This window comes from Arctopsyche grandis, chromosome 10 (assembly GCF_051622035.1).
Source record: "Arctopsyche grandis isolate Sample6627 chromosome 10, ASM5162203v2, whole genome shotgun sequence".
Classification (NCBI taxonomy): Eukaryota; Metazoa; Arthropoda; class Insecta; order Trichoptera; family Hydropsychidae; genus Arctopsyche; species Arctopsyche grandis.
This window is the reverse complement of record NC_135364.1, coordinates 25,713,681-25,739,364: the sequence shown is the minus strand read 5'-3', so window position 1 is coordinate 25,739,364 and position 25,684 is coordinate 25,713,681. Positions and strand designations below refer to the sequence as shown.

At 32.0% G+C, this 25,684-nt stretch overlaps 1 protein-coding gene across 1 annotated transcript in view; it reads left to right on the top strand.

Annotated features, from left to right (window-relative positions):
* LOC143918046 (uncharacterized) overlaps positions 1–25,684 on the top strand; it is a 39,829-nt gene that overhangs the window by 3,125 nt on the left and 11,020 nt on the right. The window lies entirely within an intron of this gene.

Below are 25,684 nucleotides of genomic sequence, written 5' to 3'. Positions count from 1 at the left end.
TATTTTTTTTGTTTGTAATATATGATCGACTAAATTTTACAAACATGATTTCTTTACGCAAATATAAACATATATTTCAATTTTTTTACAGAGATGATCGATAAAATTCTAAAATCATTTGTAAATAGATTTTTAGATCTGTAATTGATATGTGACGAAACTATGAAATTTATATTACATTTGAATTGAAATTAATATAAAACACGATTTAACACTAATTCACATATCAATTAAATACTTTTGTAATGCTGCGACCAAAATTTGCTAATTTCGCGACATTTTTTATCGAACTCTTTGTTTGAAACCACTGAAATAAACACATACCATTTAATCAACATGAATAGTCTTTTAAGCTTTCGATTAAAATATCTTTATTAGAGGAGGAGAGGTTCATCAAAACTTTTGATAGAATGTTGTCATTGGAAATGGATATGAAAATCAGAAATGGGTCAAAAATTGATTAAAATATTTAACCCAGACAAACTAAATAAAAGCTTATAGAAAAACACAGTTTAAATTCTATATATCTATGTATGTATGTATAGGTAAAATAGGCTTAGCACAAATTGAAGTCATTTATCACAAACAAACCGCTCTTTAAGAAAATGCGACTCTTTCAAAAACACTTCACACTTTAAAATTACAAAATCTCAAAGAATATTAAACGCACGAAAAGTTTAGACGTTAATATTGAAAAAATAAAGAATATCACCATCCTTCTTACCCAAAAAATTTGTACGACGTTAACAAAAAAAAAACGCTCTCCCTACGTTAGACGCTCCATATCGGATGACAAATCACCACGTCATCAACATTTTTTCACACACATACATTGTACACTTTTTTCCCCCGACGCATACTTTATATATTACATTTATTAGGAATATTAAAACGAACGTCGCGTCGAGAACGAGCTCGGTTTATCGCAATTTGCGAAACTTTCCACCGGCAATAATTTATCTTCGTACTTGCCATTCCTCGTTACACAATTGTTACAGCTCAATAGTGGCATTTCGCAAAATACACCCCTGCCGAGTTTGAGGGGTATTTAAGAAGTGCTTCACCCGGAATATCGAAACTTTCCACAACAGGAACATCAACCTAATGGACCACGAACGTCCAAAGTTTGATTAAAAACAATCGAAAAAAGTTGGACCAGAAAACGATACCGTTCATCCGTACATTAGTCAAACTTGAACGAGTCGTCGCGAAAACGGAAATCCTCACGAATTCAACTTGCATTAAAAGTTTTACAAGCGGAATTGGGATTTACAGACTTTAAATTTAAGGCTTCGTTTAGATACTAGCGTCGCCGGGATTTGTTATTGTTGCGTAGGGGTGCATGGAGGATCTAAATAAAAGGCCAAAGTCGCTTCACAGCATTTATTAGGTGATTAAGGAGATCCACGCACTGCCAATGCTCCTTCCAGAATACCTTCATATGGCCTAAGTACCTGCTTATAAAGGGCAGGTCACTAAGTGCATCTTCCTCGACACGTTTGTTTACCTATTGTTATAGTCACGTACCAGATCCCACGGTCTCGCGCTGTCAGTTCTGTGAATTCTAGCGGGAAGTGGCTGGGAGCCGTTACCGACCGCTAAGTCCATTCGGGGATCTCCATTGTTGGCCGACGGCACTTAAGCCTGGAGATAATCATTGAAAACCAATTATAACAGCGGCTCCTTTTGGCATATGCTACATTATTATTATTTATATATTTACATTTTTGTCACAGTGATATTACAGAATACTCTAACGCGTCACTGTGACCAGACGTATAAGCATAGAAAAAATACTATATATATATGTATATAAGAATTAATGAGACATCTATATTTGATGGATATCAAACTTCTGAAATCACATTCGAATAGTGGTGAAATCGTAGGTAGGATGGTTTTTGTCAATTTGATGGAAGAACCGCTTCAACAATGAAATCAGATAAATTGGCAAACTATGATAGGAAACGATCGACTTGGAGTCACAAATGTCCAAGTCTGATCTGCAGCATTAAAGATTATACTCGGAATAAATTATTTTCGATCGCAGTCAGCTCGTGGGATCGAACTCGGTGCTCAGTATCAACACAACTACCGAGCCACACTTCTGGCTAAAGCTTACATTGCTAAAGCTTAATTACATATATAAACCATAAAATAATTCCTTTTATATAATTGCATACTGCTTAGTTCTGACAAATTTTCAGTCAGAACTAAGCAGTATACAATTATAGTTTAGTGTTAAAGGGTAAAATATTATTAGGCCGGAGCGTAAAACATGAATTTTGGATATTCATCGATGGACCTAGTTGAAAACTATCAATAGAATTTTTGTCGAATAAACTAATAGATTTATCTCGACAAAATTTTTTTAAAATAGTAAAAATCTCTTTTTCGAAAATAGTTTTAATTTTTTTAGAATTAAAAAAAAATAAACACTCAATATTTACCTATAGAAGTGTGTTTGAAGTGTGTTCCTATTGAAGTTTGGGTCGATTATGATAAGTTTTGACAAATTAGTGAGAATTCAAAGTCGCCGTTTCGCTCAAAGGTCTCCATACAAAGGATGACACGCTCAAATTGGGTGTTTATATGGAGAAAGCGATTTTTTCACTAAATCGTAGTTTTTTTCATGTTCAAGTAATTATTTTAAACATAAAAGTCTACATTGGCTACCTTTGAAATGTAGCATTTTTTGAATGAATTTTATTTTCAAAATAACTACTAAAACATTTAAAATATTTTTGATATAATACTGTTAATTCAATTTCATATGTGCATATATGTATCTGGTCATCATTATTGTTATTATTATTATAAATAAATAAATATATATGTACATACATATTTACATACGTACATACATACATATTTGCATATATCTAAGAAGTTATTTATATTTTATTGTAATAAATGGAGGTACATGCTGAAAGATTTTACTATCACGTTCAGGAAAATCCATTTTCATCCGTTCGTTTTCCGGAAAAGCAGTCTCCGGGAGGTTGTGTACATTTCAACGCGACCGGAAGCTGTCACCGCATTCAACCGGATGCTCTCGAATGGAAATACGTTAATTTCACTATCGCAAAATTCCATTCGAAGAGATGTTTATTTTTCCATCGAAGAATATTTCCCACCGAATTGTACCTGAAGCTCTTTTTTGGCTCGCATATATGAATTTTAAAATACTTCGCACACTGAACAGAATCACATCATTGTGATGTCAATTGAAACCCCTTTCAAAGGAAACTGGCTATTGTGAATTACAATGAAAATCACTCAACCATAGCGTCCCCTAAAAGGGATTGCAATAAATTTTAAAAGAACAATTTAGTCAGAATCAATTGAAAATCTTGAAGCCCTTTTTTTGTGACATATTACATATATTCACACTTTATTGTTCCATACTTAAAGTAGCAGAAAAAAACAATATTCTCCTTTTCCAGTCAGCTAGATACGTTTTGGACTCGAGTACTAAATAAAACAAAAATAAATATGATTTTCTACTACGAGGAAAACTCGATTGAATTCTCTTTGAATCTAAAGGCAAGTTGGAGAGGACTTTGTTCGCCCATTTTCCTTTTTTTTTAATACCAAAACTCATAAAATGAAATTTATACGACGACAACTTATCTGAACTCCAAAAAAAAATATATATATATGTATATATTATTTAATATTAAACTCTAAATTTGTGCCTAAATTTTATTAAATTTACCCTTAGAGAGATAGTTAGCTACACGCTGTGTTTATTACCAACATTTTCGCGAATATGATAACACCATAAACCTACGTCTATTATATATTAAATTGAACACGCACTATTATTATTTACGTGCAATATTATATTCTCGATGATGGTCCTGATTTATGACCGACGTGTAATTACACTTGACTTATTGTGGCACCAGTTCAAATATAATACGTATGCATATGCACATATATTATATTATAGTACGTAATATACACGTTTATTACACTCTCGAGACTTTGTCAATAGAATAGAATACACATATATGGGTATAACAACAAGATATTCTTATATATATATATATATATATATATATATATATATATATATATATATATATATATATATATATATATATATATATATATATATATATATACATATATATGTACATACATATGTATCGATATATTATATATACAATTTGGTATCCCTACAATACCAAATTGGATGTGTCCTCGTCAATGATGATGTTTACCGAACACCGACGTCAACTTTCGACACATGACACGATGACGGGGACATTAACCGTGATACATGTAATGTTACATATAGAATACCTACGTATATGTATTTATACCTATCTGAGATATTGAGAGTGCATGATTAATAAATACATATTTGGGTCTGAAATGAAATTTTTGAATTTAAAATAGACTCAAAGTTTGATGTAAAATTGTATTGTCATCGGAAATATTTATGTTTGCAAAATTTTAATTAAGTAGCTCGAAAATGTATGTAAAATATCGAATTTTATCAAAGTAACAATTCTTAACACTTAGATAAAGTAAATATGGCATAATAGAAAATTCATTAAAATAAACAAAATAATACTTTCGTAGTTACTTCTTACTTTATCTATGTGCGTAGTAACAAGAGATGAAGTTTTGTGATCATGCGAAAATTCGAACTCGAGATTTTGACCGATTCGAACTCATAATCGATCACTGATTACGTTTTCGAGGTTTATTATGTTTTTCTCAGAAACATTTGGTTTATTGAACTGAAATTTCATAACTAAAATTTTAAGCTTAATACCAAGTTATGTATTATATAAAATTTGGGAATCATCCATCAACCAGAAGTGGCAGTTTACTCTTGTTCGATTTTTCTTCCACTATTTTTTTCGACCCCTTAAAGATGCGTGCTCTTCACGAAAAAATTCAACTATAATTCTTGTATCAATGTGATAAAAATAAAAATTAATAAACCGGAAGTGGGATTTCTTCCCCTTAGAAAGGTCAAAAATTCTGTCCACTCCCCTGAACGTATCAATCTGAAAATTTATATTTGTATTTTTTATGTTCTAACTTAGATCTGATAAGGTTTCGGTCAGAATTCGTAAGCAAGTAGTATTTTTTTTTAAACAATATTTCATTATTTTATTTTGACCTTTTAAATCCTTTTTATTTTCTTGATATTTAATGTATATAATAATTACAGTGATTTTAAGTAATAAAAAAATGTTGAACAAAATCCGACAAGCAGAAGTAGAACTTTTATCTTGTGCAAGTTTCCATACATTTGCGCTCAATTTGTATCGAAAATGCTCTCATAGTATTTCATAATGCTGCCGGAATGTGTGAATGTGTCTGTACGGTTCAATATCGAATTTTGTTTTGTGACCTTCTTATATTCCTCAAATACATAGATAAAGTCATAGGTTGGTCACATCCGATTTTTTTCTTTTAAATTTAGTAAAATATATATGCAAGGGACAATCAAGCTCTCGAGTTCAAATACATACACACATATATCGATAGGATTACACAAGCACCCCAGATCAAATATCAAACGGTCATTTGACGATTGGCTCGTTGTGAATCGTTAAACAAAGACCACGGTCAAATTTACATTCGCCTAAACCTCTAATGGGCGTATGTTTATTTCGCTTTTAATCCTTCGGCTCCATTATACTTTTGCGTTGTGGGGCGTGTGCAAGAGCGCCGAATTTTCCGGGGAAAATTGCCCGAGTCGACGACCCGCTTAAGTTTTATTACCGCGGGCATAATTGCTCAGACCCACTTTACAAGAGTCCTCTTCGTCCCTTCGGGCATATAAAGGGTTAAGTTCTTACATACTTCAGCGTTAGCAACGCGTCCACGTTATCTAACACGGCTTAACACCTTTACGACCCCGTCGACGTCTTATAACACGGCCTGACATGCGAAAGCCCTTAAGTTTTCTGGCACCCAATGCACGACGGGTAATGCTTTGTTAATTTATTTTTCAAACAATGGATCGAATATAACGAAAAGTTGTTTTGAAATGTTCGATACCTTCCACTTAACCTCTTACGATTTGTTTATATAATATAAGTACATATAAATAAATTAAATTTTCAGAATCCCCACCCCCCTCTTTTTCGCCTTCAAAGAAAATACTGTCTTAATGTTTTATGAATATTCAATATGTATACACAAATTTATACTTCAAAACACTACATAAGCAAATGCTTCAAAAATTAATTATATGTAAATCAGTAGGTAAAATGAAACAAGTTGTTGAATATTGGGTTAGAAAATTCCTAGAATTCAATAAACGAAGCCGTATAATTCAATAAACGAATTCACTCTTATTCGCACTCATTTAATTTGGGCTTTTCCCTTTTAGAGAGATACTCGTCGGCGAACATTTCTCCAATTTACACACCCCTGTGATCCCTTTTGATTAAATAAGCTTTAAATTTAGATGGAATGTTTGTTGCGAAATAATATTATTTCATGAACATTATTCAATTTACAATGTACATATGTACATTGTAGGAAAAACTCATTATTTCTTAAATAAAATTATAATTAATTTGAAAATAATAAATAAGAGTAGTTCATCAATCATTTATATCTTTAATATGTATATTAATTGTATAAAGATTTTACTGAACAAACAAGTTTCAAACAAGTCTTAAAGTATTCCATAATGCAAAAGTAACTGCCTTTCTCGATCATAATATAATACTTAATACAAAGTGAATCCTCTATTATATGCTTCGATTCTTCTACGTAATGAAACATTTCCTCTTAAAGACTATTTCAAACAATGAAAGTAACCAGCTTCAAACAGACTTATAAAACTATAAATTTAATTTTATACATATAATCATTCATATCATAAATACATTTCTGTAAAAAATAAACAATATTTTAAAATACAGAAAACTATTGCTTACTATCTACTGACGATATATACATATATATAATATGTAAATCTAATATATAATTTCGAAAAAGAATTTGTGTGTATGTTATTATGTAAGGTTTAATGTATGTAAGGTTTGGGTGGTAGAATCTGTGACGTTAAATTTAATACAAAACAAATGAATATATTCAAATAAATTTAAATTGAATAAAACCATTCAAATAAATGCAACAAAGTGTTTACTATTAGATTATCCTTGTCTAAGCGGTTTATATTACACATACCGAGTGATGACGGGTAAAACCGCTAGTGTTAAATAAATAATAAAATACAAAGTAGGAAATGTCTTGCACGTATCGCCAGCACCAATATATAACGACTAGCCGCAAAAACAAAACACACCTGCGAGACCCAAATGGAAGAGACAATATCAAAACTCCACTCATATATCACATTAAATTATGAAAATAATGATGAGTGCAGGCTACCAGACAAATAGGTTAAAATAATCTCCGATAACCTAAGTTTGCCGAGGTGGAAAATATCACATTCAGACTCAGCAGCAACGATTTCATTGAGAAGTCAGATAACTCTTAGAATGAGCCATTCGATAAAGAACTGTGCAAGCAGGAGGTAAAACCACAAATTGATGATGTCAACCAAGCACATAATTATTAGAGACATAAAGTCCCAACTGTTCCAGCAACGACAGGCATGACATGACGTTTTACCAAATAGGAGCTAGAGAACAAAACGAAATAATTAGAAGTTTCTCCAAAGTGAATTAAGGAAATTATACCCAAGCATGCCCAAAAAGAAAGGAGAAGAGTAGAGATATGGTTAATACCCCATTCTCTTTCCAATATAGGAAACGAAGAAATGCTTTTTACACTTTCTCAATCATTGGAGAGTAAATTGCTTCATGCGGATTCCACGCAATCGCATTATACTCTAGCTTGCTTATTATCTACATATATTGTTTCTTGCTTATTATCTACACTATTCTCCATAAACGCCTCGAATACTAACCTTTCCAAGCTCCAAATAATACAAAATAAATCCCTAAAACTTATTTATAATACACCCATAATACGCATTTGAAAAAACTGCATTCCATAAATAATATTCCGTTTGATACAGACATTATAAACAAACTAACCAGTAGATTATATGACAACGAATCACTAATAACCATACTAAAACACTTGTAAAGAGTCTCGGTGATTACAACAAAATGTCTATACCCTTCAGGTATAACACACAGATTACCTGAACACAATCTGCTTTAGGTCATCGGCTTTAGAGAATCTTCAATTAATATTATGTATTAGATGTATTATGAGCATTTATAAAAATTGTAAATAGGTTTTTGAGCTCTTTTTCCTATTATAATGTACATTAACATTAGAATAATATAATACTATGATAACTAACAAAATTAAATTTAAATTGTAAAACAGAAAATGATCAGTAGAACAGTAGCTATTAAAATATATATATAAGATGTATTATGAACATAATTTATTACTAATAAAAAGCATTTAAAAATCAAAAATTCTCCGTATGGTCTGCTATAAAAAAAAATTTACATATGTATAAATGCAAGGCGAAACAAAGTTTTACAACACCTGAAATTCGAGCTATAGAAACTTTGAACAGAGCACACAACAATACATATACATATGTACATACATAGTTCACATCGCAAAATTTATTTACTCTGAAATTTGAATACGCAAGGTTAGCATTTAGGCGTCCTTTGAAAGCATCCGCCTTCACTCGGTCTCAACACTGGTACTTAACGAGTAAGTAAATTAGTAATAATGGTTAATTACGGACTTACAGAGTATAGGGGGCGAAATGGCACGTCCGAGACCAGACTTATTAGACTTTCGGGGATACATTCCCAGCTACCAAATTAATTACTATTAAACGGGCACTGTGTAGCTTTCGCAATATTCATAAATGTCTCTCGTATATTGCCAATTCTACAAACACACACACACACATACATACTAACATATATACAGAGAGCTCGTTACATTTTTCTAAACACTCTCTATTGCCAAGAGACAAAACGTGATAAACAAACCGAGAGAGGAAAAACACGTTCAACACACAAACGGCACGGCACGTTCGATCCTATTACACAAAAATAAACGGTAAAATAAACAAAACACTCAAACCCGAATGGTTGATACCCGTCGATATTGCTTTATGCAAACGAACATACGTAGAGCTTAGTCGCCCACTCGTTTGCGATAACTTCATCTTTGTCGAGATGCAAAAAGTCGAGTCGATCAGGAGCAAGCGGCGTTCGCCAAATTGTTAGCTATGCGGTTTTCCCGGTTAGCCGCAGTACACAAAATTTATCGCAATTTCGAATTGGCAGTTGAACCGCAGATTTCCGATATCCCTAATAGGCTATTTCGGCTCGAATTCGATAATTTATATATTGGCCTGTGTATGTAGACGACATTTTTTACCCTCGTTGGTTTTTGATATGGCGAAAAGTTGACAAGGCTTATGCAAATTTATCACGCAAAATATTATATATGCGCGCTGCAGGAAAATTATATTTTCATGACTGTGATGTGATAGTCGCCGACCCAGCTTCTATCTGGGTATTTAAAGCTGAAAGTATTTGAAAGCTGAAAAAATACGATGAGAACGGTCGCATGATTTCAAATTTGCATACGGCTTATATTAAAGACCACACGAAAAAGTAAGCAGCGTTTCAATAAAAAAAAACAAACAATGCTATTCGATGCTACTTTAGTATGCGGTCTACCGTCACGTTTTTACTTTAAAATGCGGTCTCACTGTCTCAATTGTCGCGTGTGACAGTAAGACTGAATAATACCAACCCTAACAACCTAATCTTAAATGAATAGGGCCAACCCTAACTTAACCTAACCTAACCTAACCTGACCCTAAAATAAATAAGTGTTGGCTGCTAAGATAAGTTTTTTTTGTGAAAATATTGACGAAATAAAACTAAAAAAAACATATCTTAGCAGCCAACACCTATTTATTTAAGGGTCAGGTTAAGTTAGGTTAAGTTAGGGTTGGCCCTATTCATTTAAGATTAGGTTGTTAGGGTCGGTATTTTCTTAGCTGCTGAAGATATGTTGATAGAAATGCTTCGACAACATTATGGGGCGGCAGGAAAAAACAAAAATGATAATAAACAGGTCGTTGCTACAATACAAATATAAAGAAATAGTCGACTGCTATTCCAAGGTAGATCGTATGCTAAGGTACATAGATACTAAAATAGCAACTCCTATTCAATATGCTTAGATAAGAAATATATTTAAATAAAATACATCTAAAATCTAAAATCTAAATAAAATACCTCTATACATATGTACATATGTATATCACTGAACGCCTTAAATAATTTGAAGCAATTGTCGTGGATGTTTTACCTAAAAGAACTAACTTGTGTAAGTAATTAATATCAGTATACCTCGGAAGTTACGTTAATAATAACTACCGAAAGATTCCTGGGTTCAAGATCTAGGTTCCTCATCAAATTTTCTAAAACCATCCTACCTACTACATACGTACATATGTATATGTATGTCACCATTATTTGAATATGATTTTAAATTTACACATGTTTAATACCATATGTAGATGTGACTCAGGGGTAAAAGTCGTAATTGCATCATGGTGAAATATAAATTTTATTTTAACGTATCATTAATGCAGATATGGACATATATACAAATGGTATATATTTGTTTTTAGTATCTTTATATGTATGCCTAATTCGTTAAGTTATACATATTATATAATATGATAAAGTTTGGTCGGCTTTCCCATAAAATATAAAATGTAAAAGAAACATGAATACTATATGTGCCTATACATAAATGATGAGATCACAACGCTTTGGTGAAAATCCACCGAAAGGATGTGAATAAGATGGTCCAGTTTGATTTCAATACATTGAAAATATAAATGATATTTTATAGACGGGCTGAGCTTTCTTTGTCAAATTTCTATTGAAGAAATTGTATTTTTTTTTTCGTTATAATATATATCGTATATCCTATGGAAAATCGTTAATAAACCGTTTCAAATTTGTAAGTTATAATTTCAAACCTTTAATTCGGCCAGTACGTACATATGTACTTGTCATTGGAACTTCAACAAACTCTTCAAAAACTATCTTCTTCAATGAAAACTATTGAAAACAGCACTTGAATAAACTGACTCACTGAAAAATGTAAAACTAAAATAATTGAATTGTCAAGAAAAACAAATTGAAAACCATTCATTTGTTTCCTTCGTAGATATTTCAAAATTGTATGAGTATTTTAAATTATTGTTTATTTTCTTAGAAGAAAAACCAATTTTCACGATGACATTTCGTCTGTAAAAAATAGCAGGAATATCTGTTCAGCCTCCGTAGTCCGTATGTGTATGTTTGTAGATAAAAATATATAAAAAGAAACAATCAGACTTTGTTCTAGTCGATTTCACATTTAAGAACGACATAACTTCGCATATTATTGTTTCGTTTTATATACATATATCTTGTAAACATAATACATAAATATTTTCGATGTAAACATGTGTATAATATTAGATTTGTTTACGCTCACATATACATATGTATATTTTCAGACCTCATTTTAAACGCCCCAAACAAATAATTCGCAGATAAGAAGACTTATTTTGTAAAATGAAACATATGTAAATACATTTTCAATATCTCAATTTGATTTCAAATTATTTTCCAAAGATTTTTATTGTAATACTGACTAATATGATTTGCGGTTTACAATGATTTGCGGTTTACAACATGTTGACAATTTCTAAACCCATCTGTATATATAATACAAACATATGTAATATCTAGTACACATGTGGCAAACCTTTGGCAAATGACTATTGTCATACGAAGACCATTAAAAATGGAAATAGAAACAACAGCTTTTATAATAATTTAAGCTAATATTGCGGCAAAGGCTGTATATCAGTTTCAGTATTCGATTTTGAGAAATTTCGACAAAAAACTGAATTTAATATACTGTAAAGATATAAAATTTCCATTAGAATGTTCATACATATACATATGTGAAACTAAGAATAGGATTTGAAGATTTTATATTTGATTTTTACATCTTTGTTCATTTTCTCTTATGTATTATTTTTCGGATCGGATTAGGCCGAGTAGCACCCCGCTTTTCCCAGAACCCGAACCAGCGTGAGACGGCGCATCCTTGACACTGTGCGACCGTTTGAGATAATTGATTTCGAGGATTATCTCCAGGCTTAAGTACATTCGGCTATTAATCAAAACTCCCGAATGAACTAAATGGATGGATTAGAACTGACAGCGCGATAGCGTGGGACTGAGTGCCTTGGACCGTGAGACTGCATATCCGGGTACGTGCCTAAACAATAGGACGAAGTCGAAGATACAGTGAGCGATCTGCCCTTTATAAGCAGGTACTTAAGCCATATGAAGGCATTCTGGACGGAGCACGGGCAGTGCGTGGATCTCCTGAATCACCAATAACACTGAGCAACAAAAAATCACGTTTTTCAAAAAATCAAGTTACCAGAGCGAAGACTAGCCAATCTTTACTAACTTTGACCCACTGAATTTGAATATGATAATGATTTTTGTTGGTTGTTGATCGTCTACGAGATATGAGCGTTTAAAAAAATGCGCGATTTTTACAGTTTTTTGGCTTTTGCGGTCTTTAACTCAAAATCTAGTATTGTTGTCCTCAAAGTGAGTATTGGAATCAATAGTCAGATGTTTTTCCTATTGATTTTTCCTATTTAATTTCGAACTGTTTGTTTTTTCATATTTATTAAAATAACTTTTCATACAAGATATGCATTTAGTTTTGTATAGTGGTTATTTAACTATTTGGTAACGACGATATCTGTGTTAGAACGGAACCACAAAGAAGTGTATTTTAATATTAGTTGAATATTTAGTTTTGTTGTACCTTTGGACATTTATTTGGTTGTACTTCTGGACGCGTCCAGAGGTTAAGGTTAGAGGTTCTTGTGAAATTAACAACCAAAAAGACTTTCAAGTATTATGTTGCTGAAGTTATGTATTATCCAATCGAAAATGATATTGAAATTAAGTATTACAAGAAAATATCGACAAACAGATTTCTTGTGGTCGATGACAAAATTTATAATATTTGTCAAGAGGAAATTTCTGGGAAATTGCCTCCTCCTCGAGTGGTAGGCCAGTCTGGGAGACTCAAATCACAGTTGGAATTTAATGTAGACGTTGAGAATTTCAACATTGGATGAAATAGTTTACTTTGTATAAATTATCATATCTGTCCAAAGGTACAACATACACTGTCCATAGGTTCAACATAGTGTTGAACCTTTGGACAATTTTTTTGTCTCTATTATTTTTGCAAAAAATAAAAAAGTGTTATTCTATCATTAATTTTTCTTTTTTAATTTTAATCTTGAATATTCAACCTATCTAATGACATTAAAAAGTTTGCATAAAACAATAAAGTTGCTGAGCTATGAGTGAAAAAGCGAAAATTGTCCACAAGTACACCACTCTCCCCTACTGCTGTATAATATGAATAGATAGTTTTGGTTATTGCTGTTAGCTTTTTTGGTATATAATCCCCAAAAGGTTCGTCATAGCTGATATAAACTGAAAGTAAATATGACTATTCAAGCGATCTCTTCAAACGACCGCGCTCAATTTTAATCAAACGTTCACTCGCTCCAATATATTTAATTGCACGCCTCATATAATCCTTTGTTTATCGCCGCAGACGAAATGCGAGAGGAAAATCCGAGAGGAAAATCTCACAAATGACAAGGGTTGTTTTCGATCGTGTAAAATTTGATTTTGAGGTTTTTGTGAGTGTTTGCGTAAAAAAAAATTGTATCGATGCTTGTTACTCGAGCACGTATGAGATTGCCTCTGCTTCGATGTTTTATCCTGAAAATCTTACATGTCGAATTCTCTGCAGGCAGGGACTTTTGTCAACGGCTTATCGTGTCGACACAATGTGGCAATAAAGGCTTGTCTGCGGCTGTAAAACTCAGGAGCCCCTAAACCCATTTTTATATATATAAGCCACTATAACTATCGGCATAGAAACGCTGTCTTATACGGCTTTTGCAATAAGCAATTTTATTTAATTTCTTGTTGTGTCGAAAAAATTATATAAAACTTCTTTGTCACAGCTGAGATACGATCCCCATAAAATTGATGGCAATTTGGGTATTCTTACACTGCGTGTACATAGTAATATATGTATATAAAAGAATGACAAAGGAACGTAAAAGCCTCTCAAGTGGCGGTGAATGTGACAGGAAACCTTTAAAAGTCGACCAAAAATATCGCTTATGCTTTTAAGATTATTTTACAAAATATTATACATATGCTTATGCATTCAACACTGGGTACACGAATATCTAAAAATTCAAAAATCTGTATATATAAAATTGAATGGCTGTGTGTGTGTGTCTCGTATAGGCTCCTAAACCACTGGACCGATTAAGATGGAACTTTTAGGATTTGTTGTATGCATTTACGGGAAGATTACTGTGATAAAAAAAACGGGAAAAATCCTCTTGATAATAATATTCGTAATTACGATTTTACTGACGCGAAAGTAAAGCTATCCATCCCGCCTTCAACGCATCACGCCGCGAGTGTAACAATAATCGCGCCACGCCTACCTCGCACTTGAATGTACTGACCATTCAGGGCTGTACCACAAACACACAGCGGATGGCCCACGTCAACAAATATATCTATACCTATGTATATATAAAATTGAATGGCTGTGGAACGTGAACGGGAACGGGAATTGCACGCGTTATTGTGGCATTGCAACGCATGCCAGGTTCAGGTGCTAAATAAATAAAAACTCTAATAACAAAATTTCAAAAGTTTTAGTCACTAACAAATTAAGCAAATTAAACTATGACAAGATCACCAATAATCACACTAAGAAATCAATGAAAAGTCTGTGTAATTAATTTCAAGTATACAAATTATCAGATTACTTTTATGTTATACAAGCTGAACCCGGCATGCGTTGCAATGCCACAATAACGCATGCAATTCCCGTTCCCGTTCCCGTTTCAAGTAATGGCTGGAGCTCAACTAACGTTTCTTCTAAGCCGTTTCGTCATAAACCAACTGGTATCGTGGTTACCAACGGACACATTTCTTTGACTACACAATGGCGCTTCAAACTTTCGAGTCGGTAAAATGGTAATTACGAATACTATTATTAAGACTTTTTTTTTCACAGTAAGCTTCCCAGTATGCATACAAGAAATTCTGAAAGTTCCATCGTAATCGGTTGAGTGGTTTAGGAGCCTATATGAGATAGACAGACAGACAAACAGACAAACAGACAAACAGACAAACAGACAAACAGACAAACAGACAAACAGACAAACAGACAAACAATTTTATATATACATACATATATGTAGATTCAGTCATCTAATTTAGAGATTAGGTTGCTGCTCGTCGACCACTGGTTTACTGATCTCGCGTTCGCGCCAAAAAGACCTTGGCGAATAAACGAGCAATATATGTAGGTCTCGCGACCCATCGACCAATGATCTGTGTACGGAAAGTACCAAATAGGTATAAATATTCGGCGGGTTCGGTCCGTGCTTCATTCGGAGCTGGCAGGCCTACGGATCAAGGACTAACTACTGCTGCGTCTTTCACTTCGATCTCAGATACCCCTCTACACGTCCACGCTGCATTATCATATTGAATTTTATTTTATTACATATGTTTCTATTCTTTATCAGATGTAGTTGCCATGAAATTAATTACCCCAAATCGACACACATGCGTACTAACATTTCCAAAAAATTGAGTACAATTTTAACCAGCAGCATAGATTAGCATAGGTTAGCATACAATGCTTTCGAACAAAGTTGTCACAGGTTCATTCCCCCCGGTTGCTGCTGGCCAGATCTTGGATATGTGACTCCAGATTAATCGTTTCCTATCAAAGTTTGTTAATTTTTCTAATTTTCAGTGGAACAGTTCCTGTAAATTGGAATTTCATTTCCAATCTCTATTGAAAATCTCAAGTTATTTAGCGTCTTCAGGTTCACCAATTTCTATAATAAAATGCTGCAAAAATTTCTCTATAGATGTCACTGTGGATGATGTTTGTATGAATTTGCAATGTATTAAAAGAAATTCTAGTATTCATTGTATTATTGTATTGTATCTAACATATATGTATATATTAGGGTTCGGTGATTATTGGTCTCAAAGCCCTCGCCCAAAAGTCACTAAAATCTCTATAACGGAACATCTGGTACATCAACAGCCGAAGAATCCATCATACTAACGATAACTATCATACTAACAAGAACTCTAGTGCCAAATATTACATATTTATTTTATTTTTATTTGTTTACAAGTTTTCAATCAACTATTTATCAATTTAGATTTTTTAAATATATAGTATTTTATAAATTTCTCTAGTAACTAAATAAAATAATTCATCATCCATCAGATGACATAACCTTTTAATTTTGAAAAAAGATGCTGGGCCGTGAGAATTACTGAAAAATATATACTGGTCCGCCAGCTGAAAAAGTTTGAGTAGCAGTGCTCTACAGTGAACTACACTGTGGCTACATATGTACTATGAATGTATAAAAAGATTATAAAATAGATAATAGTAAATGTACCAGTAGCTATATTATGAACATACCAAAAGCTTTTATTAATATTTATGTCCATAAATAGACTGTTGGATTATTTTTAACGTCAATAGAATTTCAGCTGGAGCTTTTCATCAAACATCACCGCACACGTCTTTTACGACGTACTTGGCGTATTTTCCTCATTTTCTTTTACGCTTATCTTGCACAATGGTCTCCAGCATTCGTTGCAACGTAGATAAATAGAAATAAATGTATTTCAAACGAGGAACGAACCACATGCTGCATTCGTAATAAATTTTCCATTGATAGGAACGAATCCACATAATTACATATATATATATAGAATTTTCATGGTATACTATGTATGATACGTTATCTTTATTAATAGCGTGATCCCACGATCAAAGATAAACGTACACATATACAAAAATGTATAAGTAATTTAGTGGCAGGTATTGTAATATACTTCGCTCAGCGATTAGAATGATCAGACGAACATTAAAGTGGTACTCATATTCCAAAAAAAATCATTTATTTTTCGTTTTAAGTTCACTTTTGATGTATTTTTTCTTTTATTGAGGAGTGTGTGTGTATTATGTATAAAATATTAAAATATTATAGTCAAGCCTATAAGGATAAAAGTATTAAGCACTAAAAAAAGTCAACGGCGATCTCCTAACATACATATGTGGGGATTATTAGTGTGGAAACTCAAACTTGTACCGTTTAATAGCAAGGCTATTTCTAGGAAAATGTTTGCGTTGTGTCTTTGTACAGTTGCAAAACACCGTTAGAGCTTTTCAATTGATCCGAAAGCCGTTTCGTAGACTTGCAAAATCGATAGATTACCCGTCTAGAAAAATCAAAGAGTTTTTTTATTGCGTATTCATAAAAATATTCGTATAAATCATTACGCTTTTTTTTGTAAGAATATTTCGCTCTGTCTTGAAAGATATATTATCGAAAAATTCAGATGAAAGAGTTCAACGAAATGGTATAAAAACAAACTCCGGGAAGTAATATATACATATATAGTAAACGCATAGATTTTTCCAGTCTTTTTTCGAGTATTTTTATCCCGGCTTTAATCAGTCGAATCCTCATTTTAATCTCAACAAACAGTGAGATGTATTAATCTTTGAAAATATTGAAGATATTTATATTATATGAAGAAGCTTCTTACTTTAAATATACATAATTTATTATAATGAGTTTATAAATCCATAACGGTCTACACTTATATGTAGCTATTTATTATTTAGTCACAGAAATCAACCGATCTACCCAGCATCCTCCAATCAAAAGTGAGTTAACAAGGTATCATTATTTTTTGAAATGTACTGCTTACAATATTTAAGAGAATAAATGTTTGCATAAAAAATAAACTTTATGTAGAATATTTATGTCTAAAAATAGAGAACGTTTTTAAGCATCTCCAATAAATTTAATAATAACTATACCCCTTAAGGATTGATATATAATTTTTGATGTATTTTTATTCTATATGTACATACATACCCGAAAGAAGAAACACCAATACACATACATTATTTTGCTTATTATTGATAATATAGGCTTAAAAATATCAGTCAATATTTCAGAATTATATTATATACAGATAAAGTAAAAAATAAAAATTTGAGACGTACTTTATAAGAAAAATATATTTTTTCAACAAAGTTAAAATAATTCAATTGCCAGTCAACAACTCTACTGTGAAAAGTGAAATATCAAATTTGTATATGCGTATGTTTTTTATAATCAATAGATTCGTCATGATTTAAAGGAAGATTTTTTTATTCAATAATATTTATTTATTTTATTTTATTTTTATTTTACATATATACCAGGAAGGCCTTACAGGAAAATCCCAATGCGCCTTCCTGGCCAATTACAAATACAAATGCAGCATTTTTTTTATTATAAGTCGTTAAATTGCGAGACACTGAAAAAACTCGCAAATTAACGAGACATCTATGAATTGTACATAAATTTTTATTGTACATCCATCAAATTTCAAATAGTGGTGACATAGTAGGTAGGAAGGATTTTTAGCCAATTTTTTTTCCGGGAACCGTTTCAACAATGAAATCAGAGAAAATTGGCAAACTCTGATAGGAAACGATCAACCTGGAGTCACAAATCCAGGTCTGACCAACAGCATACTCATTTTCATTTTCATTCAGGGATAGAACCCGGCACCTTCTTGACGGTAAGCAGAAGCTTAACGTCCGAGCTATGCTGCTGGCTAATATGTAGTCTATATTTAATTGTTTAACAGTTAAGTGCACTGATAGAGCTTTTTCATACCAGTAGAGAGGTCATGGGTTCATATCCGACCCATATACGCTGTTGGCGAGATCTTGTTGTTACTAAAACACAGATCGACCGTCTCGTGATAAATTTTTCCAATTTTTCTAGCATAATTATTATGACAGATATAATAAATTGGTATCCTCCCCCCTCAGTTTCTCACAAATTCGAGTTATTAGCATCTCGAATTTGTTAAATCTTAAAAATTATACCCATGGCACATACATGTACATATAACCAGCAGCGTGATCTAGTGGTGAGTATTGAATTATTTCATGCTTGATGTCACGGGTTCGATTCCCACTAAGAGTATCGTTGTTGGCGAGACCTTGGTTTGTCGAGGTCAATCGTTTCTTATCAGAATTTGTCAATTTTTCTGATTTTCATTGAAACGATTCCTGTAAAATTAGCTTTTCCTTCCCAATTTTCTGTTGCAAACCTTATGTTATTGTTTTATCTCAGGTTTCGCCAGATTTCTCACCATGGATTTCTCTGTGGTTGTTTATCGAATTTAAAAATTCGTATTGTTACATGAAAAATGTTATTAATCGTATTTATACGATGTTTGTAATATCTGACAATAGATGTCAGGTATTGTTTCGATTTACATGTGTATGTATGTAATAATTGTGTATTTAGATGTCTCGTTAATTATGAGTTTTCAATGTCTTGTAATGAATAAGACATAGTGACGACCTGGAGCTAATCTGTAATGTCACTATGGCGAAATTGTAAAAAATAAATAAATATGTAATAAAAAATATACATGTATATAATCTACGGCTTTAATATTGTGTTGTTATGTACATTTATACAGCCAGTATTGTAATACGCAGATCGTGAAGTACAAACATAAACAATATATTTCGAGTATTCTTGAATCGCTCCATGTCAGTTTTATACCAACTCGAAAACATGTACATATACATATATAGATTATGTAAATGTCGAATCGTTCCAGTCACAACTGCTGTGAATGAAACTTAATTCAAACCCAATTCAATTTGCTCCTCTTGTAGCAGAACCCATATCGTCGACAAAACTTGTCTCGCTATCTTATTTCGTATTGCGATCATCGAATAGTATCCCTCTCGCAGTGACACGAGTTTTCATACGTACATATGTAATGTAATAAAAATATATGTAGTGAGTCTAATTTAATGCTATGGAATGGTTTATAAATTACATACAGTCGCTGGACAAAATCCTTTTCAAACGCGACTATAGTTCTTTCACGTACTGAACAAGTCTCGTTTATCTCGTTTGTGACCCTTTTCTCGCATTCCCATGAGTACTAGTTGAAAACCTCATTTTGCCTAGTGCAAATTCGTACTTCCTAAGGTTAATATGTGACTATAGTATTATTGTGGATGTTATTCACATCATTTGGTCGACCCATGTGTGCTACTCACACGTTTTATAGTAATGTACAAACACTATACATAGTCTAGTGAAATAGCCCAGATCTCCGGTACATAATTTACGATTTGTTTTGCAGTCCAAAATACAATAAAGCAGAATGCATTTATAGAATAGTAGAACGTTGTATGTATGTTGAAACAGTTGAGTATCTTATATAGAAGAAGGCGTGAAAATATTCAAGTGAAAATGAAAATAAAAGCTTGGACTAGGAGAAAGTCCTCGAATGCTACCCAAGAGAGTGCGAGAGGAGAAAAAAGGCTACAAGTTAAATGGATGAAAAAAACGAGAAAAAAATATGGGTGGATAGAGGTCCAATGGATGAGTGTTGCTCAGAATTAAACAAAATTGAAACGTGTTAGAGAAAATTCCAGATGTGATGATGATTTTGATTGTTAAATTGTATAAGTTTGCTCTTATATTGTTTAAAAAAGGTGAATATATCAATGAAGATGAGGCTACATCTTCTCCAGATCTATTCTACTTATTTCAGAACCAATGCTACTTTTCTTGAAGCAATCTTTATAAAAGGTACATATTTATATATATTATTAGGCAGATTTAGATTTAGATATACATTTTAAGATCAACAATATCTAACTCTCATAATACGATTTACCTTCATTAGAACTCCAATTTATTTAGCAATTTGTCAAAGTTTAATTTTAACTGAACCTGTGCTGGGTACTTTATCTAGCTAAATTAGATCAATTCGTTTTTCCCTTCAGGCAAATAGCTCAGTTATTGAAATTTCATCAATTTTTCTTTCGTCCAGAGTTATTTTCGTATAATATATTTCATTTATTATGAAGATAAACATAAAAAATATGCTTTTATAATTTTACATGGTTTGAAGCATGTGATAACGAGCATATAAATTGACGATTTTTAAAACACAATTTTATATACGACATAAAAAAATATAAATAGACACGTCATAATATATGTACATATTTTCAAATAAAAGTTGAAGCCATCAAAACAAAAATGAAATTCAATAAACGAAAGCACTCAACACTTGAGATTATCTGTAATAAAAAGCAATTTCCTCTTTGAAGATTTGCCCCGGCTTTCATATCCGGATTTAATAGTATCTTTTTCGTCACGTTTACTCTCGCAAACATCCGAGAATATTATCAAAACTCATATACAACAAAATAAATGTATAGAGAATTAGACAAATTTCAGTAATAAACGAATTAGTTTACTATTATATTATATAATACCTACTCGAGGAGTTCACTCGAACAACGAAAGTTGTTTGCGATGTTTACGGCAATTCCACTGAGGGATGATAAAATACATAGGACAGGTGCTGCTCTACGCACAATTCTGAAATATTATATTTTCGGAAAGTTTCCGGATAATATTTATGAGAAAAGTTCAACGGAGCAGCTCTGTCTCTATTCACTTTTATTTTTTTGCTACAATTATTCAGCACGGGAGAGCGTTTTGGTAATAATTGCGCATTGTTTTATGCGAAACGTTTACACTGATGTTTTATTGCTCCGTATATGTCCGACGAAGTTTTATGGCTTCGCGAAAAAGCTCTCATCAAATCTATTCTCGGTTTCTAGAGCGGTGACCACGGGAAAATGGCGCTCTCGGTGGCTGGTCGGAAAATTCGCGAGAGGAAAAGCTCGCCAGCGAACGGTTTGCGGTAGTACATAGATAAAAGAGGCTGAAAATATGCGAAACGCCTCGTAAAATATACCCGAGATATTTGTTTGCCTCCGAGTGAACAGCAAACAGAGACAGGCGGCTTTTCTTATTTAATTTCATATACAACATTTTACGAATCGTCCGATGCATGGAAGTGGAACAAGCTGAGATGAAATCCGATGAAAATTTTCCCCGCAGTCATGAAGTTTTATCTTTGTTTTGTCTGTGTTGGGATTTGTATTGTTATACTTTGCAAAACGACGATTTATTTTACGTTTTGTTAAATATATTTCAATTGAAATAACTGAATTTCTATTAAAAATATTAGTTTCAATAAACATATATACAGGATTCATGGTGTATATGTGCTTTAAATTAATTTTTGGGTTCTTAAACGTGTTTATTACAATTATATTTCACCATCGAACCAGCGAAAACAATTGAAATCCCTTCGACTGATTGGCGAAGTTAAACTATTAAAAACCTTGTAAAAATTGATTGACTTTATTGTCATACTTACATATACATATGTATTCGAAAAATTTGAGATCTTTTTAGACGAATATTTGTGCATAATGCAGCTGTGATTTTATAAGATTTATTTACGCAGGTTTAAGGGCCTCATTTGAGAGTTTTATTGGAGTATTTTTTCGTGTGATCTGAATATCTGAAATAAACAAGATTAAAATTTACTAAAAATAATTAGAAATGTGGAATATTTATACATCTGAGTGATCTTATTTCATAGGTGGTCAGACTCAAATATAAATAAATAAATATTTGATAATTGCATTCTTATACAATGTAGTTTTTCCTAATTGATCTAACCGTCATAAATGTTTTGTTTGTATAACATTGAATTCAATATAATAAACAAAATTTAGTAATAGAATATACTAGACAATGATAATACGACCGTAATATACTGATGTTGAATGTCAAATAGTAATTATAAGAGTTGAATCTATTATGCAAAACTACGTGGGTACAATACCCAGATAGTTACTCTAAATTTATTGTGCTTTCATTTTTATATATTCAAATAAACGTCACATTTTATCAAAGAAAATACTGATACAAAAATTTGTTTTCCCAACGAGTATCCATGTAATTAACCTAAATAACACACATCGAAGAGCACATAAAGGATACACAATTTCGCAAATAAATTTAATCCAATTAGTTTTCTTTGTTTGGAATTACGTACATATACATTTAAAATCACATTAAAATACATACTATACGAAGCTTTAAATGGAAAAGTTAAAAACTTAGCACTTCCTGCTGAAACTAATACGAATGTATACTCTCATATACAACACTATATAGATCGTCGACTTTATTATATTTAGTTAGTATTATGTATTAGATGTATTATAAGAATTGCAAATAGGTTTTTGAGCTCTTTTTCCTATTATGCTGTACATTAACATTAGAATAATATAATACTATGATTACTAGCAAAATTAAATTAAAATTGTAAAATAGAAACTGATCGGTAGATCAGAAGCTATTAAAATACATATAATATGTATTGTGAACATAATTTAGTAATAATAAAAAGCATTTAAAAATCAAAATAATATACAACACTATTTAAATATATATTTAAAACTTTTTTTGGTATTTCTTTATAAAAAAATATGACATCGTCCACACCTGTAAAGTAGGTTAAAAAATAAAATGCATAAACTCATCGAAATTTGACTCATTCCCGTATTAAACTAACTGCTGCCAGCTAAGGTATGCCATGTTTATATTAATTTTGACATCTGGATAACGTAACGCCAACTTGTCGTGTATAATTTGTCGTTTTTATCATTATTACTGTTGATTATGGGTCTCAGTGGGTTGCTTCATTCACTTTTATTAAATTCACAAAATTCACATCTACCATATGTATATAAAAAAATTATTTTTAAATCCGAACGTCAATTTTCCGAAGTCAATTTTCGCTGTACAGAATTTTGTATAACGAAATTTCTATTCAAGCCCAGTCATAAATACATTTTCTTTAGCATACGTAGATTAATAATCCGTGAGCACATATATTATACATATGTACATAGTAAATAATAAATGTACATGTACATATGTATTATATAAAGTGAAGCAGGGTTCAGAGCCAGTGATTTATGACATGTTTGAGAGGCAGACTCATTTAGGTGGTACATATGTACATATAGATTTGTTAGACCACATTAATATAATACACAAAAGCGCATTCAGATGATAATAGCCCTAAAACTCAGCTTTAAGCCTGTTATACATATATTAAAAAAATATTGAAGCCAAATTAAATTCAATTCAAATGTTAAAAAAACCGCGTGAGGAAAAAAAACGTCAATAGTGATAGTGCGTTTTCAAATTATAGTCTATTAATATTTTATATAATATTTTTGGCATTTAATTTTAATTTAACATTTAATGTCAAATTAACATTTTTAAAATAGCTCACACGACAGAATCGGCTTTCATCCAGCAAATCAAACATCAAACGTAATCGTAATATCTTATTTATTTAAGGGTTAGGTTAGGTTAGGTTAAGTTAGGGTTGGCCCTATTAATTTAAGATTAGGTTGTTAGGGTCGGTATATATTTTTGTTACTGGCAACCCATTTGACGTTTGATTTGCCGGGCGAAAACCGAATCTTTCGTGTGAGCTATTTTAGAGAGGGGCTTATTTTTATTTGCCAGGCCGATAAATACCCCAATAAAAAAACCGCACTGTTCAAAAATACCATCGTATTTGATGATATGTAATTTAGTATAACTAATAATATGTAAACCTGTATGGAGTAACCTGATAAGGATCAGGTTACTTCATACAGGTCATTTTGTCGGATTTGTCGGCACGCGCATAGAAATGAGATATACATAATATAAACGTCATTCGACTTTTGGTCGAAACACCACGCTATTCAACTTAACACCACGATATTTAAAATTCATTAACACTCATTATATATCCTACGAGTGAAGTAAAAATATATAAGAGAAATAAAGAGAGCCTATTGTGCAAATTTTATAAAATATAGAGTGAAAAAAGAAAAACTTATAGGCGTTTAAACAATTAAAATCTGACATAACGAGAGGGTGGCGAAAAGAGAAAAAAAACGATTGGCAGAGTATGGATAAATACGGCAATGTGGATAATAGACGTCACCGAGAACGATAATGAAGTATTTTCAAACGTGTCTATTACGATTATTTTTCACCATCATAATGGCGGATTCGATTTCTATATATATTGATAACCAAACCGAGCAAAATGGCAATGTTTGAAAACGATCGGATACGAACCCAAATTTTGTCAGACGAAAAAATTAAAAGTGAGCTAATAAGAGGCTAGTAAAAATGCTGCATTGTTTGTAATTAATTGTAGGCGCATTGGAGTCTTCCTGTCAAGCCTTCCTGGTATATAAAATATATCTATGTAAAATAATAATAAAAATATTAACCTTTGAAGGACGGAGCGTCGACATCGAACGAGTGTCCCGAATCGGGGTCGAGTAAAACCCCACTATTTTTTAATCAAAATACCGCTTCCTCAATACAAATGGGTTCAATATATATCTTATTAATCATTTTATACATCAACATAAAACAGTTTTAGTCCTATGACTATTTTTGTATTAAAAAAAAAACGACAAGTATCAACACGCAAACGCACATAGGTAAGGCCAACAGGCGACTGCATGACTCAATAACCACGAGCCAAAA